General features: G+C 45.4%; 24 non-coding genes across 24 annotated transcripts; 13 read left to right on the top strand and 11 right to left on the bottom strand.

Moving 5' to 3' along the window:
• Positions 1 to 3,862: 3,862 nt before the first annotated feature.
• TRNAF-GAA (transfer RNA phenylalanine (anticodon GAA)) lies at positions 3,863 to 3,935 on the bottom strand. The gene has a single exon. It is a non-coding gene; the product is annotated as a tRNA-Phe (tRNA).
• A 175-nt stretch (positions 3,936 to 4,110) lies between these two features.
• On the top strand, positions 4,111 to 4,193 carry TRNAL-CAG (transfer RNA leucine (anticodon CAG)). Its single transcript has one exon. It is a non-coding gene; the product is annotated as a tRNA-Leu (tRNA).
• Positions 4,194 to 5,377: 1,184 nt separating this feature from the next.
• TRNAF-GAA (transfer RNA phenylalanine (anticodon GAA)) lies at positions 5,378 to 5,450 on the bottom strand. Its single transcript has one exon. It is a non-coding gene; the product is annotated as a tRNA-Phe (tRNA).
• A 174-nt stretch (positions 5,451 to 5,624) lies between these two features.
• TRNAL-CAG (transfer RNA leucine (anticodon CAG)) lies at positions 5,625 to 5,707 on the top strand. The gene has a single exon. It is a non-coding gene; the product is annotated as a tRNA-Leu (tRNA).
• Positions 5,708 to 6,900: 1,193 nt separating this feature from the next.
• On the bottom strand, positions 6,901 to 6,973 carry TRNAF-GAA (transfer RNA phenylalanine (anticodon GAA)). Its single transcript has one exon. It is a non-coding gene; the product is annotated as a tRNA-Phe (tRNA).
• A 175-nt stretch (positions 6,974 to 7,148) lies between these two features.
• On the top strand, positions 7,149 to 7,231 carry TRNAL-CAG (transfer RNA leucine (anticodon CAG)). The gene has a single exon. It is a non-coding gene; the product is annotated as a tRNA-Leu (tRNA).
• Positions 7,232 to 8,414: 1,183 nt separating this feature from the next.
• TRNAF-GAA (transfer RNA phenylalanine (anticodon GAA)) lies at positions 8,415 to 8,487 on the bottom strand. Its single transcript has one exon. It is a non-coding gene; the product is annotated as a tRNA-Phe (tRNA).
• Positions 8,488 to 8,661: 174 nt separating this feature from the next.
• TRNAL-CAG (transfer RNA leucine (anticodon CAG)) lies at positions 8,662 to 8,744 on the top strand. The gene has a single exon. It is a non-coding gene; the product is annotated as a tRNA-Leu (tRNA).
• A 1,185-nt stretch (positions 8,745 to 9,929) lies between these two features.
• Positions 9,930 to 10,002, bottom strand: TRNAF-GAA (transfer RNA phenylalanine (anticodon GAA)). Its single transcript has one exon. It is a non-coding gene; the product is annotated as a tRNA-Phe (tRNA).
• A 175-nt stretch (positions 10,003 to 10,177) lies between these two features.
• TRNAL-CAG (transfer RNA leucine (anticodon CAG)) lies at positions 10,178 to 10,260 on the top strand. The gene has a single exon. It is a non-coding gene; the product is annotated as a tRNA-Leu (tRNA).
• Positions 10,261 to 11,442: 1,182 nt separating this feature from the next.
• Positions 11,443 to 11,515, bottom strand: TRNAF-GAA (transfer RNA phenylalanine (anticodon GAA)). Its single transcript has one exon. It is a non-coding gene; the product is annotated as a tRNA-Phe (tRNA).
• A 175-nt stretch (positions 11,516 to 11,690) lies between these two features.
• TRNAL-CAG (transfer RNA leucine (anticodon CAG)) lies at positions 11,691 to 11,773 on the top strand. Its single transcript has one exon. It is a non-coding gene; the product is annotated as a tRNA-Leu (tRNA).
• A 1,186-nt stretch (positions 11,774 to 12,959) lies between these two features.
• On the bottom strand, positions 12,960 to 13,032 carry TRNAF-GAA (transfer RNA phenylalanine (anticodon GAA)). The gene has a single exon. It is a non-coding gene; the product is annotated as a tRNA-Phe (tRNA).
• A 175-nt stretch (positions 13,033 to 13,207) lies between these two features.
• On the top strand, positions 13,208 to 13,290 carry TRNAL-CAG (transfer RNA leucine (anticodon CAG)). The gene has a single exon. It is a non-coding gene; the product is annotated as a tRNA-Leu (tRNA).
• A 1,428-nt stretch (positions 13,291 to 14,718) lies between these two features.
• On the top strand, positions 14,719 to 14,801 carry TRNAL-AAG (transfer RNA leucine (anticodon AAG)). The gene has a single exon. It is a non-coding gene; the product is annotated as a tRNA-Leu (tRNA).
• Positions 14,802 to 15,987: 1,186 nt separating this feature from the next.
• TRNAF-GAA (transfer RNA phenylalanine (anticodon GAA)) lies at positions 15,988 to 16,060 on the bottom strand. The gene has a single exon. It is a non-coding gene; the product is annotated as a tRNA-Phe (tRNA).
• A 175-nt stretch (positions 16,061 to 16,235) lies between these two features.
• On the top strand, positions 16,236 to 16,318 carry TRNAL-CAG (transfer RNA leucine (anticodon CAG)). The gene has a single exon. It is a non-coding gene; the product is annotated as a tRNA-Leu (tRNA).
• A 1,428-nt stretch (positions 16,319 to 17,746) lies between these two features.
• Positions 17,747 to 17,829, top strand: TRNAL-AAG (transfer RNA leucine (anticodon AAG)). Its single transcript has one exon. It is a non-coding gene; the product is annotated as a tRNA-Leu (tRNA).
• A 1,186-nt stretch (positions 17,830 to 19,015) lies between these two features.
• On the bottom strand, positions 19,016 to 19,088 carry TRNAF-GAA (transfer RNA phenylalanine (anticodon GAA)). Its single transcript has one exon. It is a non-coding gene; the product is annotated as a tRNA-Phe (tRNA).
• Positions 19,089 to 19,263: 175 nt separating this feature from the next.
• TRNAL-CAG (transfer RNA leucine (anticodon CAG)) lies at positions 19,264 to 19,346 on the top strand. The gene has a single exon. It is a non-coding gene; the product is annotated as a tRNA-Leu (tRNA).
• Positions 19,347 to 20,538: 1,192 nt separating this feature from the next.
• TRNAF-GAA (transfer RNA phenylalanine (anticodon GAA)) lies at positions 20,539 to 20,611 on the bottom strand. The gene has a single exon. It is a non-coding gene; the product is annotated as a tRNA-Phe (tRNA).
• Positions 20,612 to 20,786: 175 nt separating this feature from the next.
• TRNAL-CAG (transfer RNA leucine (anticodon CAG)) lies at positions 20,787 to 20,869 on the top strand. Its single transcript has one exon. It is a non-coding gene; the product is annotated as a tRNA-Leu (tRNA).
• A 1,180-nt stretch (positions 20,870 to 22,049) lies between these two features.
• Positions 22,050 to 22,122, bottom strand: TRNAL-GAG (transfer RNA leucine (anticodon GAG)). Its single transcript has one exon. It is a non-coding gene; the product is annotated as a tRNA-Leu (tRNA).
• Positions 22,123 to 22,297: 175 nt separating this feature from the next.
• Positions 22,298 to 22,380, top strand: TRNAL-CAG (transfer RNA leucine (anticodon CAG)). Its single transcript has one exon. It is a non-coding gene; the product is annotated as a tRNA-Leu (tRNA).
• The last annotated feature ends 693 nt before the right edge of the window (positions 22,381 to 23,073 follow it).

Genomic DNA, 23,073 nt, shown 5'->3' with positions numbered 1-23,073 from the left:
CCAACTTACACGGTCGAATGCCTTCTCGGCGTCTACACTAAATAGAAGTAATGGGCTATTCAATTTTTTTGCCAATGCAATAACATGTAGCAATTTATGCGTGTTTTCTTTACCCTCTCTGCCTTTCACAAAACCGACCTGCTCCTCATGTACTAAAGAGGGAACTATATCTCTCAGTCTCATAGCGAGAACCTTAGCCCAGACTTTCAAATCACAATTCAGCAATGATATAGGTCTATAATTGCAGCATTGCGTCGGGTCTTTGCCCTCTTTGTGAATCAAAGTAATATGTGCCTCCTGCGACTGCCGCACCATAGATGAGCCTTTCAACAAAGAATCACAAAAAGAAGTAAGATGAGGAACTAGCTGAGACTGAAAAGTTTTGTAGTAAAGGGAGGGCAGCCCGTCAGGGCCAGGGCTCTTACCACTAGGAAAACTAGATAAAACCTCTTGTATTTCAGATTCTGTGATTGGTCGAAGCAAAGAGTCACTCATCTCTTCTGTAACAGAAGGCAGTTTAAGAGAGTGAAGGAACTCTCGAATTCGTAACGTATCCTCCATAGTCCTAACTGGACCATGAGGGTTAGTATCCTGTTGCTTTAGGTTATAGAGAGAGGAGTAATAATCTCTAAACTCTTTTGCAATTTCAGAAGTGTCATAAGTCAGAGAGCCATCTGTTTTCTTAATTGCTGCTATATGTGCTCTTGCTCTCTCCTTTCTCAGCATTGCGGTCATAGTTTTACCCCCCTTATTTCCATGAGCGTAAATACGGGCTTTAGAGTGTAAGAAAGCCTTAGCTGAGGAAGCGTTCAACAAATTTTTCAACTTTTCTCTAAGTAGCAACAGATCCGAGTGGGCAGATAAAAGGGCATTACGCTTCTGCAGTCGCTCAAGGGTGGCAATCTGAGCCATCAGGGAGTCAATCATTTTTTGTTTCTCCTTCTTCAGGGCTGAAGCTTTTGAAATAAAGAGGCCTCGTATAACAGGCTTGTGAGCCTCCCAAACTAATGCCGGAGATACTTCCGGTGACACATTCAACAGGAAATAAGCAGACAATTCCTTACCTATATGCTCTCTAAACTCAAGACTATCAAGTAATTGTTCATTAAGGCGCCAGGTCCACTCTCTAGGGGTCAGGTCTGGAAGTGCAAAGGTGGTAGAGACTGGCGCATGGTCCGAAACACTAATAACGCCAATTTGGGACTTGGTAATATTATTAGCCAACGACTTGGAGCATAAAATATAATCCAAGCGTTGGTGTGAATTATGTGGCATTGAAAAAAAAGTATAATCTTTCACAGTTGGATTTACCAGTCTCCAGGAGTCTATTAGATTCAATTCCTGTAAAGCAAGGTGTAGTCTTCTAATAGCCTTCTGGGAAAGCGCAGATTTTTGTGAGGAGGAGTCTAAGAGGGGATCTAACAAGACATTAAGATCCCCGCCGATCAAAATTTCGCCCTCTGCAAACTGAGCCAGAGATTTCAGGATCTGTATTAACCAAGAGAGCTGACCATGGTTAGGGGCATAGAGTGAGGCTATAGTTAGTGGTCGGTTAGAAATGCGACCTTTAACAAAAATGGCTCTCCCTTCTACATCAGCATACTGTTGGGTGATAATAAACGGGAGCGTCCTTTTAATGGCGATGGCAACGCCTTTGGAAGAGGACGTCGGGTGAGTTGAGTAGTACCATCGATCATATATAGTTTTATAAGGCTTAGGAATCCTGTCTGTTCTAAAATGGGTTTCTTGGAGTAACAAAATATCCGCATTAAACTTTTTTGAAAGGGACATTACCCAATGGCGCTTATTTGGAGAGTTTAACCCCTTTACATTAAAGGATGAGATCGTAAGAGAGGGGGGGGGGGTTACAGAAGCCATAATGGTAAGGTAGGCTAGATGTAAGAGGATATCTATAAAGAGTATAAACAAGACACGTACCAAATAGGGTGTGGATGCCTTCTACACAAAGAACCCTAGAGGGTATCTCGTAACTATCAGGTAGTAAAAGAATATAAGAGTATGCAGTACCTACACAACTAGAACTAGTCAAGAAGTAACCAAATACTAAACTAGTAGACTGATGGAACGGGGTTTTTCCTGATCGGAATGGGACCCTAAGGATCGTCCTATAAAGAAAAAAAAAAAAATTAGCAAGTAAAATACCTGTAGGAGGAACATAGACAGTTAACAACTGAACGAAGTTCGGGAAATCTAAAGAGCACTGGCAGAGTATTGTTGTACCGGTCACACTAAACATCATGGTGCGATAAAGGATGAGTCCAAAGCCAACACGAGGTAATTATGGTATAAAAGGAAATGTCCCAGCGTCCAACTAAAAAGATACACAACTAGATAAGGCTAAAAGAGAAAAAACGAAACAGGGGCCAGACTCTTGCTCAAGAGATAGGCAGTGAGCACAATGTAAAGTTACCGGTAGGTCCATGAACAGATAACAACCAGGGAAGTCCAGGGCATATTCAGGTAAATTCTTTAGTCTCTGAGAAGGCTCTTCCGAGATTTGGGTGACTTGAATTTATTAGCACCAGGCCCATGCGAGAGAGGTGGAAGTAGTGGTATCGGATCCAAATTCTGAGAGGGTAGCCAAGAGGGGATTTCCAGGGGTGATATATCCAAATATGACCATACAGCTGGTAAGTCCCGTGGAGTATGGACAACAATACGTCGTCCGCCACATAAAATAGCCAGTCCAAAAGGGTATAACCATGCATACTGTATATTCCTTGCTCTCAGTTCATCTAGTAAAGGCTTGAGCAATCTCCTCTTTGCCAATATGGAGGGGGCAATGTCTTGGTACAGAAAAATTTCAACACCCTCAAGCAAAATTTGGTCTTTAGCTTTAGCCGCAGTAAGGATGGCGTGTGTGTCTCTGAAGGAGAGGAGACCGCATATTATGTCACGGGGAGGGTCCCCTTGTCTGGGCTTAGGCCGAAGCGATCTATGTATGCGTTCTATGGTCACCTGAGCTGCACGTTCCTGGCCCAACAGATCTGTGAAAATGCTGTTCGCCATTTTGGGCAAGTCCTCTGGGGAGTAAGATTCAGGGACCCCTTTCAAACGGAGATTGCGCCTGCGGTTTCTATTCTCCTGATCTTCTATTAGTAGCAAGGAGCGATCAAGTAGCTCTTCCTGTTGTTGGAGATGGTCTGACACCGCCCCAGCATGCTCTCTAATGGACGAGTAAGACTCCTCAAGAGCCTGAACTCTATGAGAAGTAGCTTTAATCTCAGAGGAAATATCCGCCAGTTCAGCTAAAACTGGTGACATCGCATTAGTGATTGCTTTTTCCAAAGTTTTAAAAAAAAATTTCCGTGTGAGTTGCGTGGTATTTGCATCAGAAAGCTCACCTCCCGTTATGCTTCCAACTTCAGAGTCGTCCTCTGAGTCCACTTCCGGCTTAGACTCCGGCGCCATCTTAGGGAGAGTGTGAGGAGAAGTCCCGGTCTTCTTTCTAATAAAACGCTGCAAGTCCACCTGATGTTTGGGCATCCTAGGGGTGCTCGGAGCTTCCCTCTGCCAGATTTGCCCATGTTCACCTCCAGGTAAGGCAAGACGACCGCTCAAAGTCCCCGGTATCACGGAGCTCTAGTGACTCGCGTCTACCATGCTGCGCGGTCAGGCCCCGCCCCAATCGGGGACCTTTAGATCTTTAGTCTACGCTCTCCCAACTGAGCTGTTTCGGCATCCGCGCAGCACATTGTCTTCTCCTGAAAGAACTGTTTTCAACCTTTTTTTTTTTTCTATAGTTCCAGCAGTGCGCTACGCTCGATCGAAACCCCAATGAATTGGAAAGAAATGTAGCAAGCCTTTTCTTTTGTTAGTGGATTTGTATTCAAAATTCATTTGCCGAAACCCGGGATCGAACCAGGGACCTTTAGATCTTCAGTCTAACGCTCTCCCAACTGAGCTATTTCGGCCTCTGTCTTGGGGTTTGCTGTCTCCCCGTTCACTAGTTGGGACATCTTTAGGCAAGGTGAAAATTCCCACGAGTCCAGAATGTACATAGGAGGGATGATTTTCTAATGAGTAGTTAATTGATTCCAAATAGCGTGCATGCGCGCGACATTCAGGGACTGAGGAAACTAATCCCATGTCAGGATGGCCGAGCGGTCTAAGGCGCTGCGTTCAGGTCGCAGTCTCCTCTGGAGGCGTGGGTTTGAATCCCACTTCTGACAGTGGTTTGATTTTTTTCCTGCTGGCGATAGCACCAGTGCAGAGAAATTCCTGCTGGCTCCCAATGGCAATTTCACTTTTACTTCTGACTATATAGCCTGACTCAGCTTGCTTGGCTGTAGAGCCAGTAATAAGGGTCCTAGCTTACAGTGACCTGATTCTGTGTAACTTCCGCGTGACCCTCCTGAAAAGTACGTGACTCCGCAAGGGATTTTCTTGTGAAGACAAGAGTTCTGAATAATGCGCACTTGAATGGAGACCAAAGACTAATCCAATCACAATCTGGAGGATCCGCTATGATGTCTGTCACAAACACCCCTTCTACATTCTGTCTGTGTGGACCGTTAAGGTAAAAGAACTGCCTTTATTGTAAGAGACAAAGGTTTACAGCTGAAGCATGGAATAACATTTCTACAGCATTGGAACCTGGGGGAGACTTGGGAGAAATGACATTCAGTGGGGCCTGGAGCTCATTGGACATTGCCATCTGGTTTTGACCAGCCAAGAGTCGAGCTCTGACTCTATACCCACTTAATATCATCAATATAATGTAGCTGAGCAGGGTCTATCTGCTAAAAAAAGACAGCCACCGCTGTTGTGCACCTAGGACATGTCTTCTGGTGATGCAGCTGCGTGCTTTTGGAGGTGAACGCTATTCGGCGAGCAGCAAAGAAAATGGCAGCTGGTTCTTCGGGAGGGAACACGGAGAAGAGGTAAGGCTTCTTGGAGAAGTGTGGTAATATATGTCTCTGCCATTCAGCATTCTGCTGAATATTTCCGGATCCTTGCATTATTTAGTCTTTCTCACATTAATGACTGATGTGAAAGAGGGACTTCCCCCCCATTTCCAGGATTACCTGCACATTATGCAATAAGGAAAGCTCGGTTCAGTTAGGATATAGAAAGAACCCAAAAACATTCATGTCAATTGTTCAAAGTTTAAAACGAGGGTGTGACAAAAACCAGATTTGAATCGGGGACCTTTAGATTTTTAGTCTACGCTCTACCAACTGAGCTATTTCGGCATCCGTGCAGCACATTGTCTTCTCCTGAAAGAACTGTTTTCAACCTTTTTTTTTTTTCTATAGTCCCAGCAGTGCGCTACGCTCGATCGAAACCCCAACGAATTGGAAAGAAACGTAGCAAGCCTTTTCTTTTGTTAGTGGATTTGTATTCAAAATTCATTTGCCGAAACCCGGGATCGAACCAGGGACCTTTAGATCTTCAGTCTAACGCTCTCCCAACTGAGCTATTTCAGCCTCTGTCCTGGGGTTTGCTGTCTGCCCGTTCACTAGTTGGACATCTTTAGGCAAGGTGAAAATTCCCACGAGTCCAGAATGTACATAGGAGGGATGATTTTCTAATGAGTAGTTAATTGATTCCAAATAGCGTGCATGCGCGCGACATTCAGGGACTGAGGAAACTAATCTCATGTCAGGATGGCCGAGCGGTCTAAGGCGCTGCGTTCAGGTCGCAGTCTCCTCTGGAGGCGTGGGTTCGAATCCTACTTCTGACAGTGGTTTGATTTTTTTCCTGCTGGCGATAGCACCAGTGCAGAGAAATTCCTGCTGGCTCCCAATGGCAATTTCACTTTTACTTCTGACTATATAGCCTGACTCAGCTTGCTTGGCTGTAGAGCCAGTAATAAGGGTCCTAGCTTTCAGTGACCTGATTCTGTGTAACTTCCGCGTGACCCTCCTGAAAAGTACGTGACTCCGCAAGGGATTTTCTTGTGAAGACAAGAGTTCTGAATAATGCGCACTTGAATGGAGACCAAAGACTAATCCAATCACAATCTGGAGGATCCGCTATGATGTCTGTCACAAACACCCCTTCTACATTCTGTCTGTGTGGACCGTTAAAGTAAAAGAACGGCATTTATTGTAAGAGACAAAGGTTTACAGCTGAAGCATGGAATAACATTTCTACAGCATTGGAACCTGGGGGAGACCTGGGAGAAATGACATTCAGTGGGGCCTGGAGCTCATTGGACATTGCCATCTGCTTTTGACCAGCCAAGAGTCGAGCTCTGACTCTATACCCACTTAAAATCATCAATATAATGTAGCTGAGCAGGGTCTATCTGCTTAAAAAAGACAGCCACCGCTGTTGTGCACCTAGGACATGTCTTCTGGTGATGCAGCTGCGTGCTTTTGGAGGTGAACGCTATTCGGCGAGCAGCAAAGAAAATGGCAGCTGGTTCTTCGGGAGGGAACACGGAGAAGAGGTAAGGCTTCTTGGAGAAGTGTGGTAATATATGTCTCTGCCATTCAGCATTCTGCTGAATATTTCCGGATCCTTGCATTATTTAGTCTTTCTCACATTAATGACTGATGTGAAATAGGGACTTCCCCCCCCCCCCCCCCATTTCCAGGATTACCTGCGCATTATGCAAGAAGGAAAGCTCGGTTCAGTTAGGATATAGAAAGAACTCAAAAACATTCATGTCAATTGTTCAATGTTTAAAACGAGGGTGTGACAAAACCCAGAATTGAATCGGGGACCTTTAGATTTTTAGTCTACGCTCTCCCAACTGAGCTATTTCGGCATCCGCGCAGCACAATGTCTTCTCCTGAAAGAACTGTTTTCAACCTTTTTTTTTTTTCTATAGTTCCAGCAGTGCGCTACGCTCGATCGAAACCCCAACGAATTGGAAAGAAACGTAGCAAGCCTTTTCTTTTGTTAGTGGATTTGTATTCAAAATTAGTTTGCCAAAACCCGGGATCGAACCAGGGACCTTTAGATCTTCAGTCTAACGCTCTCCCAACTGAGCTATTTCGGCCTCTGTCCTGGGGTTTGCTGTCTCCCCGTTCACTAGTTGGGACATCTTTAGGCAAGGTGAAAATTCCCATGAGTATAGAATGTACATAGGAGGGATGATTTTCTAATGAGTAGTTAATTGATTCCAAATAGCGTGCATGCGCGCGACATTCAGGGACTGAGGAAACTAATCCCATGTCAGGATGGCCGAGCGGTCTAAGGCGCTGCGTTCAGGTCGCAGTCTCCTCTGGAGGCGTGGGTTTGAATCCCACTTCTGACAGTGGTTTGATTTTTTTCCTGCTGGCGATAGCACCAGTGCAGAGAAATTCCTGCTGGCTCCCAATGGCAATTTCACTTTTACTTCTGACTATATAGCCTGACTCAGCTTGCTTGGCTGTAGAGCCAGTAATAAGGGTCCTAGCTTTCAGTGACCTGATTCTGTGTAACTTCCGCGTGACCCTCCTGAAAAGTACGTGACTCCGCAAGGGATTTTCTTGTGAAGACAAGAGTTCTGAATAATGCGCACTTGAATGGAGACCAAAGACTAATCCAATCACAATCTGGAGAATCCGCTATGATGTCTGTCACAAACACCCCTTCTACATTCTGTCTGTGTGGACCGTTAAGGTAAAAGAACGGCCTTTATTGTAAGAGACAAAGGTTTACAGCTGAAGCATGGAATAACATTTCTACAGCATTGGAACCTGGGGGAGACCTGGGAGAAATGACATTCAGTGGGGCCTGGAGCTCATTGGACATTGCCATCTGGTTTTGACCAGCCAAGAGTCGAGCTCTGACTCTATACCCACTTAATATCATCAATATAATGTAGCTGAGCAGGGTCTATCTGCTAAAAAAAGACAGCCACCGCTGTTGTGCACCTAGGACATGTCTTCTGGTGATGCAGCTGCGTGCTTTTGGAGGTGAACGCTATTCGGCGAGCAGCAAAGAAAATGGCAGCTGGTTCTTCGGGAGGGAACACGGAGAAGAGGTAAGGCTTCTTGGAGAAGTGTGGTAATATATGTCTCTGCCATTCAGCATTCTGCTGAATATTTCCGGATCCTTGCATTATTTAGTCTTTCTCACATTAATGACTGATGTGAAAGAGGGACTTCCCCCCCATTTCCAGGATTACCTGCGCATTATGCAATAAGGAAAGCTCGGTTCAGTTAGGATATAGAAAGAACCCAAAAACATTCATGTCAATTGTTCATAGTTTAAAACGAGGGTGTGACAAAAACCAGATTTGAATCGGGGACCTTTAGATTTTTAGTCTACGCTCTACCAACTGAGCTATTTCGGCATCCGCGCAGCACATTGTCTTCTCCTGAAAGAACTGTTTTCAACCTTTTTTTTTTTCTATAGTTCCAGCAGTGCGCTACGCTCGATCGAAACCACAACGAATTGGAAAGAAACGTAGCAAGCCTTTTCTTTTGTTAGTGGATTTGTATTCAAAATTCATTTGCCGAAACCCGGGATTGAACCAGGGACCTTTAGATCTTCAGTCTAACGCTCTCCCAACTGAGCTATTTCGGCCTCTGTCCTGGGGTTTGCTGTCTCCCGGTTAACTAGTTGGACATCTTTAGGCAAGGTGAAAATTCCCACGAGTCCAGAATGTACATAGGAGGGATGATTTTCTAATGAGTAGTTAATTGATTCCAAATAGCGTGCATGCGCGCGACATTCAGGGACTGAGGAAACTAATCCCATGTCAGGATGGCCGAGCGGTCTAAGGCGCTGCGTTCAGGTCGCAGTCTCCTCTGGAGGCGTGGGTTTGAATCCCACTTCTGACAGTGGTTTGATTTTTTTCCTGCTGGCGATAGCACCAGTGCAGAGAAATTCCTGCTGGCTCCCAATGGCAATTTCACTTTTACTTCTGACTATATAGCCTGACTCAGCTTGCTTGGCTGTAGAGCCAGTAATAAGGGTCCTAGCTTACAGTGACCTGATTCTGTGTAACTTCCGCGTGACCCTCCTGAAAAGTACGTGACTCCGCAAGGGATTTTCTTGTGAAGACAAGAGTTCTGAATAATGCGCACTTGAATGGAGACCAAAGACTAATCCAATCACAATCTGGAGAATCCGCTATGATGTCTGTCACAAACACCCCTTCTACATTCTGTCTGTGTGGACCGTTAAGGTAAAAGAACGGCCTTTATTGTAAGAGACAAAGGTTTACAGCTGAAGCATGGAATAACATTTCTACAGCATTGGAACCTGGGGGAGACCTGGGAGAAATGACATTCAGTGGGGCCTGGAGCTCATTGGACATTGCCATCTGGTTTTGACCAGCCAAGAGTCGAGCTCTGACTCTATACCCACTTAATATCATCAATATAATGTAGCTGAGCAGGGTCTATCTGCTAAAAAAAGACAGCCACCGCTGTTGTGCAGCTAGGACATGTCTTCTGGTGATGCAGCTGCGTGCTTTTGGAGGTGAACGCTATTCGGCGAGCAGCAAAGAAAATGGCAGCTGGTTCTTCGGGAGGGAACACGGAGAAGAGGTAAGGCTTCTTGGAGAAGTGTGGTAATATATGTCTCTGCCATTCAGCATTCTGCTGAATATTTCCGGATCCTTGCATTATTTAGTCTTTCTCACATTAATGACTGATGTGAAAGAGGGACTTCCCCCCCCATTTCCAGGATTAACTGCGCATTATGCAAGAAGGAAAGCTCGGTTCAGTTAGGATATAGAAAGAACTCAAAAACATTCATGTCAATTGTTCAATGTTTAAAACGAGGGTGTGACAAAACCCAGAATTGAATCGGGGACCTTTAGATTTTTAGTCTACGCTCTCCCAACTGAGCTATTTCGGCATCCGCGCAGCACATTGTCTTCTCCTGAAAGAACTGTTTTCAACCTTTTTTTTTTTTCTATAGTTCCAGCAGTGCGCTACGCTCGATCGAAACCCCAACGAATTGGAAAGAAACGTAGCAAGCCTTTTCTTTTGTTAGTGGATTTGTATTCAAAATTAGTTTGCCGAAACCCGGGATCGAACCAGGGACCTTTAGATCTTCAGTCTAACGCTCTCCCAACTGAGCTATTTCGGCCTCTGTCCTGGGGTTTGCTGTCTCCCCGTTCACTAGTTGGGACATCTTTAGGCAAGGTGAAAATTCCCATGAGTATAGACTGTACATAGGAGGGATGATTTTCTAATGAGTAGTTAATTGATTCCAAATAGCGTGCATGCGCGCGACACTCAGGGACTGAGGAAACTAATCCCATGTCAGGATAGCCGAGCGGTCTAAGGCGCTGCGTTCAGGTCGCAGTCTCCTCTGGAGGCGTGGGTTCGAATCCCACTTCTGACAGTGGTTTGATTTTTTTCCTGCTGGCGATAGCACCAGTGCAGAGAAATTCCTGCTGGCTCCCAATGGCAATTTCACTTTTACTTCTGACTATATAGCCTGACTCAGCTTGCTTGGCTGTAGAGCCAGTAATAAGGGTCCTAGCTTACAGTGACCTGATTCTGTGTAACTTCCGCGTGACCCTCCTGAAAAGTACGTGACTCCGCAAGGGATTTTCTTGTGAAGACAAGAGTTCTGAATAATGCACACTTGAATGGAGACCAAAGACTAATCCAATCACAATCTGGAGGATCCGCTATGATGTCTGTCACAAACACCCCTTCTACATTCTGTCTGTGTGGACCGTTAAGGTAAAATAACGGCCTTTATTTAAGAGACAAAGGTTTACAGCTGAAGCATGGAATAACATTTCTACAGCATTGGAACCTGGGGGAGACCTGGGAGAAATGACATTCAGTGGGGCCTGGAGCTCATTGGACATTGCCATCTGGTTTTGACCAGCCAAGAGTCGAGCTCTGACTCTATACCCACTTAAAATCATCAATATAATGTAGCTGAGCAGGGTCTATCTGCTAAAAAAAGACAGCCACCGCTGTTGTGCACCTAGGACATGTCTTCTGGTGATGCAGCTGCGTGCTTTTGGAGGTGAACGCTATTTGGCGAGCAGCAAAGAAAATGGCAGCTGGTTCTTCGGGAGGGAACACGGAGAAGAGGTAAGGCTTCTTGGAGAAGTGTGGTAATATATGTTTCTGCCATTCAGCATTCTGCTGAATATTTCCGGATCCTTGCATTATTTAGTCTTTCTCACATTAATGACTGATGTGAAAGAGGGACTCCCCCCCCCCCCATTTCCAGGATTACCTGCGCATTATGCAAGAAGGAAAGCTCGGTTCAGTTAGGATATAGAAAGAACCCAAAAACATTCATGTCAATTGTTCAATGTTTAAAACGAGGGTGTGACAAAACGTAGAATTGAATCGGGGACCTTTAGTCTACGCTCTCCCAACTGAGCTATTTCGGCATCCGCGCAGCACATTGTCTTCTCCTGAAAGAACTGTTTTCAACCTTTTTTTTTTTTTTTCTATAGTTCAAGCAGTGCGCTACGCTCGATCAAAACCCCAACGAATTGGAAAGAAACGTAGCAAGCCTTTTCTTTTGTTAGTGGATTTGTATTCAAAATTCATTTGCCGAAACCTGGGATCGAACCAGGGACCTTTAGATATTCAGTCTAACGCTCTCCCACCTGAGCTATTTCGGCCTCTGTCCTGGGGTTTGCTGTCTCCCCGTTCACTAGTTGGGACATCTTTAGGCAAGGTGAAAATTCCCATGAGTACAGAATGTACATAGGAGGGATGATTTTCTAATGAGTAGTTAATTGATTCCAAATAGCGTGCATGCGCGCGACATTCGGGGACTGAGGAAACTAATCCCATGTCAGGATGGCCGAGCGGTCTAAGGCGCTGCGTTCAGGTCGCAGTCTCCTATGGACGCGTGGGTTCGAATCCCACTTCTGACAGTGGTTTGATATTTTTCCTGCTGGCGATAGCACCAGTGCAGAGAAATTCCTGCTGGCTCCCAATGGCAATTTCACTTTTACTTCTGACTATATAGCCTGACTCAGCTTGCTTGGCTGTAGAGCCAGTAATAAGGGTCCTAGCTTTCAGTGACCTGATTCTGTGTAACTTCCGCGTGACCCTCCTGAAAAGTACGTGACTCCGCAAGGGATTTTCTTGTGAAGACAAGAGTTCTGAATAATGCGCACTTGAATGGAGACCAAAGACTAATCCAATCACAATCTGGAGGATCCGCTATGATGTCTGTCACAAACACCCCTTCTACATTCTGTCTGTGTGGACCGTTAAGGTAAAAGAACGGCCTTTATTGTAAGAGACAAAGGTTTACAGCTGAAGCATGGAATAACATTTCTACAGCATTGGAACCTGGGGGAGACCTGGGAGAAATGACATTCAGTGGGGCCTGGAGCTCATTGGACATTGCCATCTGCTTTTGACCAGCCAAGAGTCGAGCTCTGACTCTATACCCACTTAAAATCATCAATATAATGTAGCTGAGCAGGGTCTATCTGCTAAAAAAAGACAGCCACCGCTGTTGTGCACCTAGGACATGTCTTCTGGTGATGCAGCTGCGTGCTTTTGGAGGTGAACGCTATTGGGCGAGCAGCAAAGAAAATGGCAGCTGATTCTTCTGGAGGGAACACGGAGAAGAGGTAAGGCTTCTTGGAGAAGTGTGGTAATATATGTCTCTGCCATTCAGCATTCTGCTGAATATTTCCGGATCCTTGCATTATTTAGTCTTTCTCACATTAATGACTGATGTGAAAGAGGGACTCCCCCCCCCCCATTTCCAGGATTACCTGCGCATTATGCAAGAAGGAAAGCTCGGTTCAGTTAGGATATAGAAAGAACCCAAAAACATTCATGTCAATTGTTCAATGTTTAAAATGAGGGTGTGACAAAACCCAGAATTGAATCGGGGACCTTTAGATCTTTAGTCTACGCTCTCCCAACTGAGCTATTTCGGCATCCGCGCAGCACATTGTCTTCTTCTGAAAGAACTGTTTTCAACCTTTTTTTTTTTCTATAGTTCCAGCAGCGCGCTACGCTTGATCGAAACCCTAACGAATTGGAAAGAAACGTAGCAAGCCTTTTCTTTTGTTAGTGGATTTGTATTCAAAATTCATTTGCCGAAACCCGGGATCGAACCAGGGACCTTTAGATCTTCAGTCTAACGCTCTCCCAACTGAGCTATTTCGGCCTCTGTCCTAGGGTTTGCTGTCTCCCCGTTCACTAGTTGGGACATCTTTAGGCAAGGTGAAAATTCCCATGAGTACAGAATGTACATAGGAGGGATGATTTTCTAATGAGTAGTTAATTGATTCCAAATAGCGTGCATGCGCGCGACATTCAGGGACTGAGGAAACTAATCCCATGTCAGGATGGCCGAGCGGTCTAAGGCGCTGCGTTCAGGTCGCAGTCTCCTCTGGAGGCGTGGGTTCGTATCCCACTTCTGACAGTGGTTTGATTTTTTTCCTGCTGGCGATAGCACCAGTGCAGAGAAATTCCTGCTGGCTCCCAATGGCAATTTCACTTTTACTTCTGACTATATAGCCTGACTCAGCTTGCTTGGCTGTAGAGCCAGTAATAAGGGTCCTAGCTTACAGTGACCTGATTCTGTGTAACTTCCGCGTGACCCTCCTGAAAAGTACGTGACTCCGCAAGGGATTTTCTTGTGAAGACAAGAGTTCTGAATAATGCGCACTTGAATGGAGACCAAAGACTAATCCAATCACAATCTGGAGGATCCGCTATGATGTCTGTCACAAACACCCCTTCTACATTCTGTCTGTGTGGACCGTTAAGGTAAAATAACGGCCTTTATTTAAGAGACAAAGGTTTACAGCTGAAGCATGGAATAACATTTCTACAGCATTGGAACCTGGGGGAGACCTGGGAGAAATGACATTCAGTGGGGCCTGGAGCTCATTGGACATTGCCATCTGGTTTTGACCAGCCAAGAGTCGAGCTCTGACTCTATACCCACTTAAAATCATCAATATAATGTAGCTGAGCAGGGTCTATCTGCTAAAAAAAGACAGCCACCGCTGTTGTGCACCTAGGACATGTCTTCTGGTGATGCAGCTGCGTGCTTTTGGAGGTGAACGCTATTGGGCGAGCAGCAAAGAAAATGGCAGCTGGTTCTTCGGGAGGGAACACGGAGAAGAGGTAAGGCTTCTTGGAGAAGTGTGGTAATATATGTCTCTGCCATTCAGCATTCTGCTGAATATTTCCGGATCCTTGCATTATTTAGTCTTTCTCACATTAATGACTGATGTGAAAGAGGGACTTCCCCCCCCCCATTTCCAGGATTACCTGCGCATTATGCAAGAAGGAAAGCTCGGTTCAGTTAGGATATAGAAAGAACCCAAAAACATTCATGTCAATTGTTCAATGTTTAAAATGAGGGTGTGACAAAACCCAGAATTGAATCGGGGACCTTTAGATCTTTAGTCTATGCTCTCCCAACTGAGCTATTTCGGCATCCGCGCAGCACATTGTCTTCTCCTGAAAGAACTGTTTTCAACCTTTTTTTTTTTTCTATAGTTCCAGCAGCGCGCTACGCTCGATCGAAACCCCAACGAATTGGAAAGAAACGTAGCAAGCCTTTTCTTTTATGTTAGTGGATTTGTATTCAAAATTCATTTGCCGAAACCCGGGATCGAGCCAAGGACCTTTAGTCTAACGCTCTCCCAACTGAGCTATTTCGGCCTCTGTCCTGGGGTTTGCTGTCTCCCCGTTCACTAGTTGGGACATCTTTAGGCAAGGTGAAAATTCCCATGAGTACAGAATGTACATAGGATGGATGATTTTCTAATGAGTAGTTAATTGATTCCAAATAGCGTGCATGCGCGCAACATTCAGGGACTGAGGAAACTAATCCCATGTCAGGATGGCCGAGCGGTCTAAGGTGCTGCGTTAAGGTCGCAGTCTCCTCTGGAGGCGTGGGTTCGAATCCCACTTCTGACAGTGGTTTGATTTTTTTCCTGCTGGCGATAGCACCAGTGCAGAGAAATTCCTGCTGGCTCCCAATGGCAATTTCACTTTTACTTCTGACTATATAGCCTGACTCAGCTTGCTTGGCTGTAGAGCCAGTAATAAGGGTCCTAGCTTACAGTGACCTGATTCTGTGTAACTTCCGCGTGACCCTCCTGAAAAGTACGTGACTCCGCAAGGGATTTTCTTGTGAAGACAAGAGTTCTGAATAATGCGCACTTGAATGGAGACCAAAGACTAATCCAATCACAATCTGGAGGATCCGCTATGATGTCTGTCACAAACACCCCTTCTACATTCTGTCTGTGTGGACCGTTAAGGTAAAAGAACGGCCTTTATTGTAAGAGACAAAGGTTTACAGCTGAAGCATGGAATAACATTTCTACAGCATTGGAACCTGGGGGAGACCTGGGAGAAATGACATTCAGTGGGGCCTGGAGCTCATTGGACATTGCCATCTGGTTTTGACCAGCCAAGAGTCGAGCTCTGACTCTATACCCACTTAAAATCATCAATATAATGTAGCTGAGCAGGGTCTATCTGCTAAAAAAAGACAGCCACCGCTGTTGTGCACCTAGGACATGTCTTCTGGTGATGCAGCTGCGTGCTTTTGGAGGTGAACGCTATTCAGCGAGCAGCAAAGAAAATGGCAGCTGGTTCTTCGGGAGGGAACACGGAGAAGAGGTAAGGCTTCTTGGAGAAGTGTGGTAATATATGTCTCTGCCATTCAGCATTCTGCTGAATATTTCCGGATCCTTGCATTATTTAGTCTTTCTCACATTAATGACTGATGTGAAAGAGGAACTCCCCCCCCCCCATTTCCAGGATTACCTGCGCATTATGCAAGAAGGAAAGCTCGGTTCAGTTAGGATATAGAAAGAACCCAAAAACATTCATGTCAATTATTTAATGTTTAAAACGAGGGTGTTACAAAACCCAGAATTGAATTGGGGACCTTTAGATCTTTAGTCTACGCTCTCCCAACTGAGCTATTTCGGCATCCGCGCAGCACATTGTCTTCTCCTGAAAGAACTGTTTTCAACCTTTTTTTTTTTCTATAGTTCCAGCAGCGCGCTACGCTTGATCGAAACCCTAACGAATTGGAAAGAAACGTAGCAAGCCTTTTCTTTTGTTAGTGGATTTGTATTCAAAATTCATTTGCCGAAACCCGGGATCGAACCAGGGACCTTTAGATCTTCAGTCTAACGCTCTCCCAACTGAGCTATTTCGGCCTCTGTCCTAGGGTTTGCTGTCTCCCCGTTCACTAGTTGGGACATCTTTAGGCAAGGTGAAAATTCCCATGAGTACAGAATGTACATAGGAGGGATGATTTTCTAATGAGTAGTTAATTGATTCCAAATAGCGTGCATGCGCGCGACATTCAGGGACTGAGGAAACTAATCCCATGTCAGGATGGCCGAGCGGTCTAAGGCGCTGCGTTCAGGTCGCAGTCTCCTCTGGAGGCGTGGGTTCGTATCCCACTTCTGACAGTGGTTTGATTTTTTTCCTGCTGGCGATAGCACCAGTGCAGAGAAATTCCTGCTGGCTCCCAATGGCAATTTCACTTTTACTTCTGACTATATAGCCTGACTCAGCTTGCTTGGCTGTAGAGCCAGTAATAAGGGTCCTAGCTTACAGTGACCTGATTCTGTGTAACTTCCGCGTGACCCTCCTGAAAAGTACGTGACTCCGCAAGGGATTTTCTTGTGAAGACAAGAGTTCTGAATAATGCGCACTTGAATGGAGACCAAAGACTAATCCAATCACAATCTGGAGGATCCGCTATGATGTCTGTCACAAACACCCCTTCTACATTCTGTCTGTGTGGACCGTTAAGGTAAAATAACGGCCTTTATTTAAGAGACAAAGGTTTACAGCTGAAGCATGGAATAACATTTCTACAGCATTGGAACCTGGGGGAGACCTGGGAGAAATGACATTCAGTGGGGCCTGGAGCTCATTGGACATTGCCATCTGGTTTTGACCAGCCAAGAGTCGAGCTCTGACTCTATACCCACTTAAAATCATCAATATAATGTAGCTGAGCAGGGTCTATCTGCTAAAAAAAGACAGCCACCGCTGTTGTGCACCTAGGACATGTCTTCTGGTGATGCAGCTGCGTGCTTTTGGAGGTGAACGCTATTGGGCGAGCAGCAAAGAAAATGGCAGCTGGTTCTTCGGGAGGGAACACGGAGAAGAGGTAAGGCTTCTTGGAGAAGTGTGGTAATATATGTCTCTGCCATTCAGCATTCTGCTGAATATTTCCGGATCCTTGCATTATTTAGTCTTTCTCACATTAATGACTGATGTGAAAGAGGGACTTCCCCCCCCCCATTTCCAGGATTACCTGCGCATTATGCAAGAAGGAAAGCTCGGTTCAGTTAGGATATAGAAAGAACCCAAAAACATTCATGTCAATTGTTCAATGTTTAAAATGAGGGTGTGACAAAACCCAGAATTGAATCGGGGACCTTTAGATCTTTAGTCTATGCTCTCCCAACTGAGCTATTTCGGCATCCGCGCAGCACATTGTCTTCTCCTGAAAGAACTGTTTTCAACCTTTTTTTTTTTTCTATAGTTCCAGCAGCGCGCTACGCTCGATCGAAACCCCAACGAATTGGAAAGAAACGTAGCAAGCCTTTTCTTTTATGTTAGTGGATTTGTATTCAAAATTCATTTGCCGAAACCCGGGATCGAGCCAAGGACCTTTAGTCTAACGCTCTCCCAACTGAGCTATTTCGGCCTCTGTCCTGGGGTTTGCTGTCTCCCCGTTCACTAGTTGGGACATCTTTAGGCAAGGTGAAAATTCCCATGAGTACAGAATGTACATAGGATGGATGATTTTCTAATGAGTAGTTAATTGATTCCAAATAGCGTGCATGCGCGCAACATTCAGGGACTGAGGAAACTAATCCCATGTCAGGATGGCCGAGCGGTCTAAGGTGCTGCGTTAAGGTCGCAGTCTCCTCTGGAGGCGTGGGTTCGAATCCCACTTCTGACAGTGGTTTGATTTTTTTCCTGCTGGCGATAGCACCAGTGCAGAGAAATTCCTGCTGGCTCCCAATGGCAATTTCACTTTTACTTCTGACTATATAGCCTGACTCAGCTTGCTTGGCTGTAGAGCCAGTAATAAGGGTCCTAGCTTACAGTGACCTGATTCTGTGTAACTTCCGCGTGACCCTCCTGAAAAGTACGTGACTCCGCAAGGGATTTTCTTGTGAAGACAAGAGTTCTGAATAATGCGCACTTGAATGGAGACCAAAGACTAATCCAATCACAATCTGGAGGATCCGCTATGATGTCTGTCACAAACACCCCTTCTACATTCTGTCTGTGTGGACCGTTAAGGTAAAAGAACGGCCTTTATTGTAAGAGACAAAGGTTTACAGCTGAAGCATGGAATAACATTTCTACAGCATTGGAACCTGGGGGAGACCTGGGAGAAATGACATTCAGTGGGGCCTGGAGCTCATTGGACATTGCCATCTGGTTTTGACCAGCCAAGAGTCGAGCTCTGACTCTATACCCACTTAAAATCATCAATATAATGTAGCTGAGCAGGGTCTATCTGCTAAAAAAAGACAGCCACCGCTGTTGTGCACCTAGGACATGTCTTCTGGTGATGCAGCTGCGTGCTTTTGGAGGTGAACGCTATTCAGCGAGCAGCAAAGAAAATGGCAGCTGGTTCTTCGGGAGGGAACACGGAGAAGAGGTAAGGCTTCTTGGAGAAGTGTGGTAATATATGTCTCTGCCATTCAGCATTCTGCTGAATATTTCCGGATCCTTGCATTATTTAGTCTTTCTCACATTAATGACTGATGTGAAAGAGGAACTCCCCCCCCCCCATTTCCAGGATTACCTGCGCATTATGCAAGAAGGAAAGCTCGGTTCAGTTAGGATATAGAAAGAACCCAAAAACATTCATGTCAATTATTTAATGTTTAAAACGAGGGTGTTACAAAACCCAGAATTGAATTGGGGACCTTTAGATCTTTAGTCTACGCTCTCCCAACTGAGCTATTTCGGCATCCGCGCAGCACATTGTCTTCTCCTGAAAGAACTGTTTTCAACCTTTTTTTTTTTCTATAGTTCCAGCAGTGCGCTACGCTCGATCGAAACCCCAACGAATTGGAAAGAAACGTAGCAAGCCTTTTCTTTTGTTAGTGGATTTGTATTCAAAATTCATTTGCCGAAACCCGGGATCGAACCAGGGACCTTTAGATCTTCAGTCTAACGCTCTCCCAACTGAGCTATTTCGGCCTCTGTTCTGGGGTTTGCTGTCTCCCCGTTCACTAGTTGGGACATCTTTAGGCAAGGTGAAAATTCCCATGAGTACAGAATGTACATAGGAGGGATGATTTTCTAACGAGTAGTTAATTTATTCCAAATAGCGTGCATGCGCGCGAAATTCAGGGACTGAGGAAACTAATCCCATGTCAGGATGGCCGAGCGGTCTAAGGCGCTGCGTTCAGGTCGCAGTCTCCTCTGGAGTCGTGGGTTCAAATCCCACTTCTGACAGTGGTTTGATTTTTTTCCTGCTGGCGATAGCACCAGTGCAGAGAAATTCCTGCTGGCTCCCAATGGCAATTTCACTTTTACTTCTGACTATATAGCCTGACTCAGCTTGCTTGGCTGTAGAGCCAGTAATAAGGGTCCTAGCTTACAGTGACCTGATTCTGTGTAACTTCCGCGTGACCCTCCTGAAAAGTACGTGACTCCGCAAGGGATTTTCTTGTGAAGACAAGAGTTCTGAATAATGCGCACTTGAATGGAGACCAAAGACTAATCCAATGACAATCTGGAGGATCCGCTATGATGTCTGTCACAAACACCCCTTCTACATTCTGTCTGTGTGGACCGTTAAGGTAAAATAACGGCCTTTATTGTAAGAGACAAAGGTTTACAGCTGAAGCATGAAATAACATTTCTACAGCATTGGAACCTGGGGGAGACCTGGGAGAAATGACATTCAGTGGGGCCTGGATCTCATTGGACATTGCCATCTGGTTTTGACCAGCCAAGAGTCGAGCTCTGACTCTATACCCACTTAAAATCATCAATATAATGTAGCTGAGCAGGGTCTATCTGCTAAAAAAAGACAGCCACCGCTGTTGTGCACCTAGGACATGTCTTCTGGTGATGCAGCTGCGGGCTTTTGGAGGTGAACGCTATTGGGCGAGCAGCAAAGAAAATGGCAGCTGGTTCTTCGGGAGGGAACACGGAGAAGAGGTAAGGCTTCTTGGAGAAGTGTGGTAATATATGTCTCTGCCATTCAGCATTCTGCTGAATATTTCCGGATCCTTGCATTATTTAGTCTTTCTCACATTAATGACTGATGTGAAAGAGGGACTTCTCCCCCCCCCCCCCCATTTCCAGGATTACCTGCGCATTATGCAAGAAGGAAAGCTCGGTTCAGTTAGGATATAGAAAGAACCCAAAAACATTCATGTCAATTGTTTAATGTTTAAAACGAGGGTGTGACAAAACCAAGAATTGAATCGGGGACCTTTAGATCTTTAGTCTACGCTCTCCCAACTGAGCTATTTCGGCATCCGCGCAGCACATTGTCTTCTCCTGAAAGAACTGTTTTCAACCTTTTTTTTTTTCTATAGTTCCAGCAGTGCACTACGCTCGATCGAAACCCCAACGAATTGGAAAGAAACGTAGCAAGCCTTTTCTTTTGTTAGTGGATTTGTATTCAAAATTCATCTGCCGAAACCCGGGATCGAACCAGGGACCTTTAGATCTTCAGTCTAACGCTCTCCCAACTGAGCTATTTCTGCCTCTGTTCTGGGGTTTGCTGTCTCCCCGTTCACTAGTTGGGACATCTTTAGGCAAGGTGAAAATTCCCATGAGTACAGAATGTACATAGGAGGGATGATTTTCTAATGAGTAGTTAATTGATTCCAAATAGCGTGCATGCGCGCGACATTCAGGGACTGAGGAAACTAATCCCATGTCAGGATGGCCGAGCGGTCTAAGGCGCTGCGTTCAGGTCGCAGTCTCCTCTGGAGGCGTGGGTTCGAATCCCACTTCTGACAGAGGTTTGATTTTTTTCCTGCTGGCGATAGCACCAGTGCAGAGAAATTCCTGCTGGCTCCCAATGGCAATTTCACTTTTACTTCTGACTATATAGCCTGACTCAGCTTGCTTGGCTGTAGAGCCAGTAATAAGGGTCCTAGCTTTCAGTGACCTGATTCTGTGTAACTTCCGCGTGACCCTCCTGAAAAGTACGTGACTCTGCAAGGGATTTTCTTGTGAAGACAAGAGTTCTGAATAATGCGCACTTGAATGGAGACCAAAGACTAATCCAATCACAATCTGGAGGATCCGCTATGATGTCTGTCACAAACACCCCTTCTACATTCTGTCTGTGTGGACCGTTAAGGTAAAAGAACGGCCTTTATTGTAAGAGACAAAGGTTTACAGCTGAAGCATGGAATAACATTTCTACAGCATTGGAACCTGGGGGAGACCTGGGAGAAATGACATTCAGTGGGGCCTGGAGCTCATTGGACATTGCCATCTGGTTTTGACCAGCCAAGAGTCGAGCTCTGACTCTATACCCACTTAAAATCATCAATATAATGTAGCTGAGCAGGGTCTATCTGCTAAAAAAAGACAGCCACCGCTGTTTTGCACCTAGGACATGTCTTCTGGTGATGCAGCTGCGTGCTTTTGGAGGTGAACGATATTCAGCGAGCAGCAAAGAAAATGGCAGCTGGTTCTTCGGGAGGGAACACGGAGAAGAGGTAAGGCTTCTTGGAGAAGTGTGGTAATATATGTCTCTGCCATTCAGCATTCTGCTGAATATTTCCGGATCCTTGCATTATTTAGTCTTTCTCACATTAATGACTGATGTGAAATAGGGACTCCCCCCCCCCCATTTCCAGGATTACCTGCGCATTATGCAAGAAGGAAAGCTCGGTTCAGTTAGGATATAGAAAGAACCCAAAAACATTCATGTCAATTGTTCAATGTTTAAAATGAGGGTGTGACAAAACCCAGAATTGAATCGGGGACCTTTAGTCTACGCTCTCCCAACTGAGCTATTTCGGCATCCGCCCAGCACATTGTCTTCCCCTGAAAGAACTGTTTTCAACCTTTTTTTTTTTTTCTATAGTTCCAGCAGCGCGCTACGCTCGATCGAAACCCCAACGAATTGGAAAGAAACGTAGCAAGCCTTTTCTTTTGTTAGTGGATTTGTATTCAAAATTCATTTGCCGAAACCCGGGATCGAGCCAGGGACCTTTAGATCCTCAGTCTAACGCTCTCCCAACTGAGCTATTTCGGCCTCTGTCCTGGGGTTTGCTGTCTCCCCGTTCACTAGTTGGGACATCTTTAGGCAAGGTGAAAATTCCCATGAGTACAGAATGTACATAGGAGGGATGATTTTCTAATGAGTAGTTAATTGATTCCAAATAGCGTGCATGCGCGCGACATTCAGGGACTGAGGAAACTAATCCCATGTCAGGATGGCCGAGCGGTCTAAGGCGCTGCGTTCAGGTCGCGGTCTCCTCTGGAGGCGTGTGTTCGAATCCCACTTCTGACAGTGGTTTGATTTTTTTCCTGCTGGCGATAGCACCAGTGCAGAGAAATTCCTGCTGGCTCCCAATGGCAATTTCACTTTTACTTCTGACTATATAGCCTGACTCAGCTTGCTTGGCTGTAGAGCCAGTAATAAGGGTCCTAGCTTACAGTGACCTGATTCTGTGTAACTTCCACGTGACCCTCCTGAAAAGTACGTGACTCCGCAAGGGATTTTCTTGTGAAGACAAGAGTTCTGAATAATGCGCACTTGAATGGAGACCAAAGACTAATCCAATGACAATCTGGAGGATCCGCTATGATGTCTGTCACAAACACCCCTTCTACATTCTGTCTGTGTGGACCGTTAAGGTAAAATAACAGCCTTTATTTAAGAGACAAAGGTTTACAGCTGAAGCATGGAATAACATTTCTACAGCATTGGAACCTGGGGGAGACCTGGGAGAAATGACATTCAGTGGGACTTGGAGCTCATTGGACATTGCCATCTGGTTTAGACCAGCCAAGAGTCGAGCTCTGACTCTATACCCACTTAAAATCATCAATATAATGTAGCTGAGCAGGGTCTATCTGCTAAAAAAAGACAGCCACCGCTGTTGCGCACCTAGGACATGTCTTCTGGTGATGCAGCTGCGTGCTTTTGGAGGTGAACGCTATTCGGCGAGCAGCAAAGAAAATGGCAGCTGGTTCTTCGGAA

Source organism: Leptodactylus fuscus, chromosome 1 (genome assembly GCF_031893055.1).
Source record: "Leptodactylus fuscus isolate aLepFus1 chromosome 1, aLepFus1.hap2, whole genome shotgun sequence".
Taxonomy (NCBI): Eukaryota; Metazoa; Chordata; class Amphibia; order Anura; family Leptodactylidae; genus Leptodactylus; species Leptodactylus fuscus.
This window is presented reverse-complemented; position numbering and strand designations above follow the sequence as displayed.